The 10010-nt window shown below is 36.4% G+C and overlaps 1 pseudogene; it reads left to right on the plus strand.

Moving 5' to 3' along the window:
* The first annotated feature begins 490 nt into the window (after positions 1 to 490).
* Positions 491 to 4499, plus strand: LOC103199035 (annotated as a pseudogene).
* Positions 4500 to 10010: the final 5511 nt, after the last annotated feature.

A 10010-nucleotide genomic window follows, 5' to 3' on the forward strand; every position in this document is an offset into this window, starting at 1 on the left:
CTTGGAAGGAAGATGGGGCAATCTACTTCTGTAGTGATACTGCCTCGGAAACCCAAGGCATGCTATGAGTTGGGTCTGACTCGACGGCACATAACAACAACAACAACAGTGTTGCACTCATCTTCAAAAAGAAAATTTCAAGATCTGTCCTTAAGTACAATGCTGCCAGTGATAGGTTAGTACCCATATGGCTGCAAGGAAGACCAGTTACTACTACGATTATTCAAATTTATGCACTGGCCACTAAAACCAAAGATGAACAAATTGAAGACTGTTACTAATTGTTAAAAATTAGCAAGTGAAATTATGATAAGAAACAGGATATGTGCATGCTTGTATATTCCCACATGATATTTATTAATTACATAGGAAAAATATAATAATTTGAATGTGAAGAAACCTGGCAGGCACCATTTTAGTCAAGTGATCAAAGTTAATATTACCAAAAATAAGTCATGCTGACATCATAAATTTACCGATATCATGCACCATGAAGGATGAAACATCACTCTGTGGTATTTTTGCCAAAATTGCATAACCTAATTTCAATCATGGGAAAACATCAGACAAGCTCAGACTGAAGAGAATTTTACAAAATTATTGGCCTGTATTCTTAAAAAATATCAAGGTCATGGAAGACAAAGAAATACTGACAAAACTGTCCCATTTAAAAGAAATTAAGGAGACATGGAAATTAAATGCAATGTGAGATACTGGGTGGGACTCTGTACCAGAAAAAAGAACATTATTGGAACAACTGGTGAAATTCTAAGATCTGAGCTTAGTTAATACTACTTCAGAATTAGTTTTCTGATTTTAAAAATTGTGTTATGATTATATAAGATAAGATGGTAACACTGGAAAGAGAAGTGAAGAATATATGAGAATTTTGATGTCCTATTTTTGTGAGTTATTCTAAGTCTATAATATTGAAAAAAAAGTTTTAAAAAATAAAATACTTGTCTTCTACTTAAAATATCTAAATCACAACAGAAACAAGATCTGTTTCTCTTGTTAATTGTTTTTCTTGGTTTCTAGTCAATTTTTCCTACTTTTAGCACACTTTTGAGGGTATGTCAATGTGGATGAGAAATTGTAGAGACACTTAAAGATGTTATTTTCTTCCACTGAAAGTTAATTCTCTTGTGGGCAAATACAGCACCAGTGGATCTCCTGGAAACTGTAGAAGCGTGATTGACAAAAGGGTCAGATGGTAAATGCTTTGGACTTTGTGAGGCTGCAGGTACTCAACTTTGTCCCTGTAGCATGAAAGCAGCTATCAACACCACATAAACCATTGTGTGTGGCTATGATCCAGTTAGTCTCTATGTACAAAAACAGGCAGCTGGCTGGACTTAACCCCCCAGCCATAGTTTGCAGAGCTTGCTGAAGAGGACTTGTTTTAGGCTTTACAATAGATGGTGCATTCAATTTTGTCCTTACTTTTAGGGCACAGGAGCTCTGGTAGCATAGTGCCTAAGGCATTTGACTGCTAACCAGAAGGCTAGCGGTTCAAACCCACCAGCCACTCCTTGGAAGGAAGATTGGGCAATCTACTTCCATAGTGATACCACCTAGGAAACCCAAGGAGGGGTCTCTATGAGTTGAGTATGACTCAATGGCAGCGCATTTTTAAGGCATAGCCCTTCTGGAGTTCCAGTAAAAAGTCAAAAATGTCTGCCATGCCCCAGAACCGCGAGACAATAAATTTCTCTTGTTTTAAGCTTCCCAATTTGTGATACTTTGTTACAACAGTCTTCATGTCCCTGGGTGGTGCAAACAGTTCACTCTCGACTACTACAAACCTAAAACGTGGCAGTTCAAACTCACCCATTTGTGCTCCAGAAGAAAGGCCTGGTGATTTGCTTGGGTAAAAATTATAGTCAAGAAACCACAATGTTTTTTAATAACATCTTCAGGGCAATCAACATCTGAAGATGTTATTAAAAACTTAATTCTTGTTGTAAGTGTCAGTTTTCTACTGATGAGCTTATTGTTAAGGTTGAAAAAAGAAACAGATTGAAACTCCTTCTTCCTTGGCTGGAGGCCAGAATTCATGAAAGTGGTGGGGAGACTGCTACTCACAACACACTAGCCAAAATCTACATAGATACTAATAACAACCCTGAGAGATTTCTTTGTGAAAATCCCTACTATGACAGTTGTGTTGTTGGAAAGTATTGTGAGAAGAGAGATCCACATCTGGCATGTGTTGCTTATGAACATGGCCAGTGTGATCTGGAACTTATTAATGTTTGCAATGAGAATTCTCTCTTCAAAAGAATGTCTTGTTACCTGGTACACCGAAAGGATCCAGAATTATGGGGTAGTGTGCTACTGAAAAGCAGTCCTTACAGAAGACCCTTAATTGACCAGGTTGTGCAGACAGCCTTGTCTGAGACTCAGGATCCTGAAGAAGTGCTTTGATGTAACTGTCAAGGCTTTTATAACTGCAGACCTTCCCAATGAACCCATCGAACTGCTGGAGAAAATTGTCCTTGATAACTCTGTATTCAGTGAAAACAGGGATTTGCAAAACCTCCTCATCCTCACTGCAATTAAGGCTGACCATACATGTGTTATGGAGTACAATAACCACCTAGATAATTATGATACCCCAGATATTGCCAATATCACCATCAGCAATGAACTGTTTGAAGAAGCATTTGCCATTTTCTGGAAATTTTGTGTCAATACTTCAGCAGTGCAGGTCTTAATTGAACATATTGGAAACTTGGATCGAGCATATGAGTTTGCTGAATGCTGCAATGAACCAGCAGTCTGGAGTCAGCTTGCAAAAGCCCAGTTGCAGAAAGGAATGGTGAAAGAAGCCATTGATTCTTACATCAAAGCATATGATACTTCATTCTACATGGAAGTTGTTCAGGCTGCCAATATTAGTGGAAATTGGGAAGAACTTGTGAAGTACTTGCAGATGGCCCATAAGAAGGCTCGGGAATCTTATGTGGAGACAGAATTGATATTTGCCCTGGCTAAAACAAACCACCTTTCAGAGTTAGAAGAGTTCATCAATGGGCCAAACAATGCTCATATCCAACAAGTTGGTGACCATTGTTAGGATGAAAAAAATGTATGATGCAGCTAAGTTGTTGTACAATAATGTTTCTAATTTTGGACATCTGGTTCACCTGAGTGAATATCAAGCAGCTGTTGATGGAGCTAGAAAAGCTAATAGTACTTGAACATGGAAGGAGGTCTGCTTCGTCTATGTGGATGGGAAAGAGTTCCTACTGGTTCAGATGTGTGGGCTTCATATTGTAGTACATGCAGATGAATTAGAGGAACTTATCAACTACTATCAAGATCGTGGATATTTTGAAGAACTGCTAACCATGTTGGAAGCAGCTTTGGGACTTGAGCGTGCACACGTGGGGATGTTTACTGAATTAGCTATTCTATATTCTATGTTTAAGCCACAGAAAATAAGGGAGCACCTGGAGCTGTTCTGGTCCAGAGTGAATATACCTAAATGCTAAGAGCTGCAGAACAAGTTCACCTTTGGGCAAAACTGGTGTTTTTGTATAACAAGTATGTAGAATATAATACCATAATTACCATGATGAATCACTCAACTGATGCATGGAAAGAAGGGCAGCTCAAAGATACCATTACCAAGGTTGCCAACGTGGAACTATACTACAGAGCAATACAATTCTACTTAGAATTCAAGCCTTTGTTGTTAAATGATTTGCTGATGGTGCTGTCTCCACGATTGGATCATAGTCATGCAGTCAATTATTTCAACAAGGTAAAACAGCTACCACTGGTGAAACCGTATCTGCGTTCAGTTCAGAACCACCACAACAAATCTGTGAATGTGAATGAGTCTCTAAACAACCTCTTTATTACAGAAGAAGATTACCAGGCTCTACGAATATCAATAGATGCTTATGACAACTTTGACAATATCTCACTTGCTCAGCGTTTGGAAAAACATGAGCTTATTGAGTTCAGAAGAATTGCTGCTTATCTCTTCAAAGGCAACAATCACTGGAAGCAGAGTGCAGAATTCTGTAAGAAAGATAGCCTCTGCAAGGATGTAATGCAGTATGCCTCTGAGTCTAAAGATACTGAGTTGGCTGAAGAACTCCTCCAGTAGTTTTTGCAGAAAAAGAAAAGAGAGTTCTTTGGAGCTTGTCTCTTTACCTGTTATGATCTTTTAAGGCCAGATGTTGTCCTGGAAACTGCATGGAGGCACAATATCATGGATTTCATCATGCCTTATTTCATCCAGGTCATGAAGGAGTACTTGACAAAGATTGATGCAATAAAGGAAAAGGTGAATAAATTAGATGCTTCAGAATCACTGAGAAAAGAAGAGGGACACTACAGAGACACAACTTATTGTTTATGGTCAGCCTCAGTTGATCCTGACAGCAGGACCCAGTGTTGCAGTCCCTCCCCAGGCACCTTTTGGTTGTGGTTATACTGTGCCACCCTATGGGCAGCCACAGTCTGGCTTTGGGTACAGCAGGTAAAGTGGAAAGCTGATCCTGTAGTCCCCTATTTTCATACTGAAACACCATCTCTACCCACTTCTCAGTTTATAACGGGGGTAGGGGGAACGGCAACATATTCTTGTAACCTTTGTTTCACGAAGGACTACTTTTTCTTTTTAACTATAAACTTGGATCACTATGCTAATGCCTTATTTCACATTCTGCATCATTTGAGAATTTATTTCAAAGGGGAATAGTTTCAATGTTTATATTCACTTGGGCTTCTGTCTCCCCGACCCTCGTTCTTTGAAGAACTGCTTAATATTCAGTCTGTTGTGAAGAACTGATTTGTACTCTGTAGTGTTTAAAGAAAAAAAGAAACTCTAATATTGAATCTCTTAAATTTAGTGTATGTAAACAGCTTACAATATGTATTGTCAATGCATTTAAGTCTCTTTTATTCAGAGAAAAGCTAAAGCAAAAATATTGATATGTGACCACACAAGACTCTCAATGCCAACAAAGACAACACTAATCTGTATAACCTACATTGGATTGCATTGCTGTCCAAATAATTGGAAAAGTGCATACTGACAACTTGCCTGGTTTTTAAATGAGCATAAAAGGCCTCCTATAACCTATGCAGGTTTCCCCATTACACATATAGACAATGCTAGTGTACTTTGCTTACTTCATGTGTAGCAGGTGCCCTTATGTTGTGCTGTATTCTGTGCATTTTCTGTGGGATCATTCCATTCAGAAGCAAAAGAGCACCATGATTCCAGTCTGTTTGTACTTACTAACCCTGCCCTGAGGTTTGTGTATGTTGGATATTGTGGTGTTTTAGATCACTGAGTGTACTGAAGAGAGAATTCAAACAAAATATTGCTGTTCTTCAGTTTTGTTTGTGGAATTTGAAATTACTCAAATTTAAAATAAATTACTGGACTGTGGACATTAAAAAAAAATGTAGCAGTTCTATTCTCTAACATCATGAGTTGGAATCAACTCAATGATAAGAAGTTGTTTTGTTTGTTTGTTACAACAATCTTAGGAAACTAATACATACACCTTTCCAGGTTCAACTTTCTTTCTTTGTGTGTGAATTAGATGGTATGGTAGTTCTTCAGTAAAGATTTCAGTAGATCTCTTATGGTCTTTATATAAAACTATCTTTATTTCACTCTCTCTCTTGAGTAGTGCTTCTTAAATATAAGGATTCTTACTTTTCATTAATTCTTCAAGATTCTCAGCCACCATCTCTACTGTGCCAATCACCTTTTCCCTCAAAGCTATTTCTTGCCTTTCTTGGCTTTACTTGATACCTAAGAACATCTGACTTCTGCAAGCTGTTTTGCCCAATTCTTTCAATTTATGTCTTTAATAATTTTAATATAGTTATTTTAATAATCTTTATAAGAGATTTCTATTAACTGAAGTTCTTGTGTATCTGAACTTGAGTTTTTTTAATCTGTCACTTCATGCCCCACTTGATTGAGTCCTCATATATTTCATAATTTTAGAATGGGGCTTGTATCTGAATAACCTGGGCTGAGAAAGTGTCCCGCTGAGACATTTTGTATTTCATGTTTTGAGCTGTGAAGACTTGTAACTAAAAAAGCAGGAAGATAATGGTTCCTAAAGCTAGGTGGTGAATACTTAGAAGTTATTATATTATTTTCTCTACTTTTATGTAAGTTAAAAGTTTCCATGATACTAAGATAAAGTAGTCCATCAATGTGTTCACTTTTCCCTACAGTCTTAAAGATTAATTTTGATATCCTAAATAGTTTCCTCAGTGTATATTAATGATTCACAGTCTTAGGCTAATACTTTAAGCAGTAATAATAAAAACATTCTATGCATTTTTTCATTCAAAAAGTACTCATTAACTGTACTATGCTAAGTGTGAATAACACTGTCCTTGTAAAATTTGTTACCATGTAGTAAAGCCATTAGATGACCATCAATAAAGACACCATGTGAGGCACCAACAAGAAGTTATGTTGCTGCCATTGTTAAATGAAGTCAATTCAATGAAGATAAAATATCCATATTGATGAAATTCTTGACTGCCCACAATACAGTAGACACTCTGCTAACTGTAACTGTTTTCTATACATTATCTCTAAACTTCACAAGAAACTATAAGGCAGTTGTTTTTAAAATGAGAAAACCAAAATTCAGAGAAAGTAAGGAACTTGCCCAAAGTTACGGAACTATTATGAGTATGAGCTAGGATGCGACTCCAGGTCTCTGAGACTCTAAATCATGTTCTTTCCACTACATCACACAGCTGCCCAAGTAGAGGAGTGCATTCTCTATAGAAATGTGGGATCCTAAACTTCCCAGATAGTTTAACATTGTGAATTAAAAGTCTGTTTTGTGTAGGTAGTTGGTAGCCTTTAATTCATTGTATTCGTGTCTTTCTTTCTTCAAATATTTTTCGGATTATTTTTCTTGATACAAAATGCAGGAGCTGTCGAAAGTGCCATGCTGGAGTGTCAACATCATAGCTAAATGTTAGGCTTTAAAGTTTATGATGTAAATATTTATGGAGTGTATGCCAGATCACCAGAGTAACCATCCAGTTCTTGTTCTGGTTTTAGAATCTCAGGGGCTACACAGAAGACAGAGGAAGAAAATAAAACACACTTCTAATGCTTGATGAAAGTATGACATGACTCAGAAGGTTTTGCTCCTTTTTTACTTTCAGAGGGTTTACCTTCCTGACAAGAACAGAAATAGCAATTACATTGCACTGTGATGCCCACCATGCTCCTTCTGGCATCTGTGTCTATATTATAACTCACTCTTCGTGTCAGAGGATGAGCTCGGGCTGTGTCATGCTTTGATCTTCCATCAAGAACCTCTACAGACCAAGGAATAACTCACTATTTTATTCCCCAATAGAAAATTGGAAAAATAATCACATACTTGAATGAAAAATCAAAACCACAAACAGTTTAGAACTTTTGCCAAGCAAGAGGAGATTTATGGAAAAGAAATAGTCCACAAAATATTTTTTCCAGAGACTCTCACTTCATTATCCCTGTAAAAGACTTTTAAATTGTCAAATTACCTTCTTCTGTGGTGTGTTTGTTTAATTCCATCAGTTATGTTGTATAGAAATGCTCAGTGTCCAAAACTCAAAATTTACTAAAAAGTGGTTGAAAACAATGCAAATGCGAGCCAATTATAAAAAATAAAGAATACTTTACAAAATATTTTCTTCTGATCAATCTCAGGCCTCTCTAATTTTAAACCATTTCTAAAAATATTAAAGAGATATAATTTAAATACAAGCATGCTCTAGTTCAGTTTGTCTCATTTTTTTCTTATCTGACATAGAGTTTTACAGGATACCTTATTTCCTTAGACTGTCAAATCACATAGAGATGACATTACTCCATTTGTGGAGTTTTGCTTATTTTTCTTATGAAAAATGTAAAACCAACACACACACAAGTGTGTATATAGTAATGAGCTTAAATCAGCTTCAAAATTTGTATTATATAGTAGTTTTATCTATTCCCAGAAATTTTCATACAAACTTTGAAGATAGTATAGTCTGTATCTGAATAGCCCCTTATGAATAAATAAATAAATAAGCAAACAAACAAATAAATAAAATATGTCAGGAAAATCATTAAAAATTTGAGAACATACTCATTTCATGACTTTGTTCAACATTCTCACATTTCAAGGGAAATTCTCTTTTGGTTTTGGTATTTCATTAAGGTGATTTTTAAAATAGTTTATTAAGCTGATGAAGATCATTCACTGTTGCAGGTGTTACTAATCGAGAGTGAACTGTTAATTATATAATCTCTCACATTTGCAAAGTGATTCAGCATCTGGTTCAAAGCTCTCTGTTCTAGAGGGTCTAGTTGGTGCAAGGAAATTATTCAGGAGGGAAACAAAATGCAAAATTACTAATAGTATGCACCACAGTTGTCATCAAATATTTATTGTTTCCATCTAAAGTTCACTTTGTTTCACTGCAGAAGCCCTTGTGAAATGTCACTAGTGAAGATGATAATATGATGCACTTCCACAGCAACTTCCAGATCACAGTGTTATTTTGGGCACTGATTATCAAAGTCACAAGAAAGGTCAGGAAGATGGGGTATGGATTTGAAACATACTTCAGAGCAAGGCTGGAGGCAGCAGTTTACAACAGGAAGCAAAGAAGATTGTGTCTAATTAGAACTTCAGGGGTAATTTCAAAAGGCCTGGTATAATTACCTGAGTGGGAAGTTAGCCAGATGGAGAGTAACACCTCGAGTCACAGAAAAAGTCTATTTATATTCACGCACTCATTCAACTATAATTTCTAAGTGCCCATGAAGGCAAATAAGATTTTTACCTTTCAAAATGTTGTGTTAAGTATATTTTAAGGTTCCATGAGCCATGGTTTTTACTGGAACTTTACATCATTAAACAACAAATGACCTGTTAATCCAATATTAAATTTGGTCTCATTCTGAGTTAAAGGTACAAACTCTGAGATCTCTGTTCTAAATGACTCTTGATTTAAATTCTAGTAAAAAAAAAAATTAGAAATCTCACATTAATCACATTAAAAATGGCATATGTTAAAAATAGCTTTCAAATAAATTTTTTCTATAAAAATGGTTAAGTGGAAAATTTCCTAAAATTTACAATTTATACTAATTTTCATTTGTTCATGTGAAAACTAAAATATCATGCTTAAAGAAAATATAAATGTGGAATAAGTGATTCAATTCAGTTTTGAGTATCAATACAGTCAAGTATAAAACAACAACATAAAAACCAGTTGCTGTCTGATAAATCCCAATGTGTTACAGAGTAGAAAGAACTGAGCTCCACAGAGTTTTCTTGACTGTAATCTTTTTGGAAATAAATTGTCAGGGCTTTCTTCCATAATGCCACACTGAGTGAGTTCAAACTGCCAACACTTTGGTTAGTAGTTGGTAAATCATTTGAGTCACAGGGACCTAGAAAGTATGTTGTTGTTATCTTCCATCAAGTTGGCTCCAACTCACAGTGACCCTATGTGCAACAGAATAAAACATTGCCCAGTCCTACACCAGCCTCACAATCCTTGCGATGACCGAGCCCATTGTTGCAGCTACTCTGTTAATCCATATCATTGAGGGCCTTCCCTATTGTTGCTGACCCTCCAGTTTACCATGCATGCTATTCTTTTCTAGGGAATTGTCCCTCTGACAACATGACCAAAGGGGGTCAGACAAAGTCTAGCCATTCTCACTTCTAAGGAGCATGCTGGCTACACATCTTGCAGAACAGATTTGTTAGTTCTTCTGGCAGTCCAGGGTACTTTCAGTATTCTTGGCCAACACCACAACTCAAAAGTATCAACTCTTCTTCACTCTTCCTTATTCACTGTCCAGCTTTCACATGCAAATGAGGCGATTGAAAACAGCATAGCTTGGGTTAGGCACACCTTAGTCTTCAGAGAGAAATCTTTGCTCTTCAGCACATTAAAAAAGTTTTGCATCAGATTTGCAATATACCATCTGATTTCTTTTCTTTTTTTGATTC

Source organism: Orycteropus afer, unplaced genomic scaffold (genome assembly GCF_000298275.1).
Source record: "Orycteropus afer afer isolate SDZICR_OR568_19922 unplaced genomic scaffold, OryAfe1.0 scaffold00102, whole genome shotgun sequence".
In the NCBI taxonomy this organism is placed as follows: Eukaryota; Metazoa; Chordata; class Mammalia; order Tubulidentata; family Orycteropodidae; genus Orycteropus; species Orycteropus afer.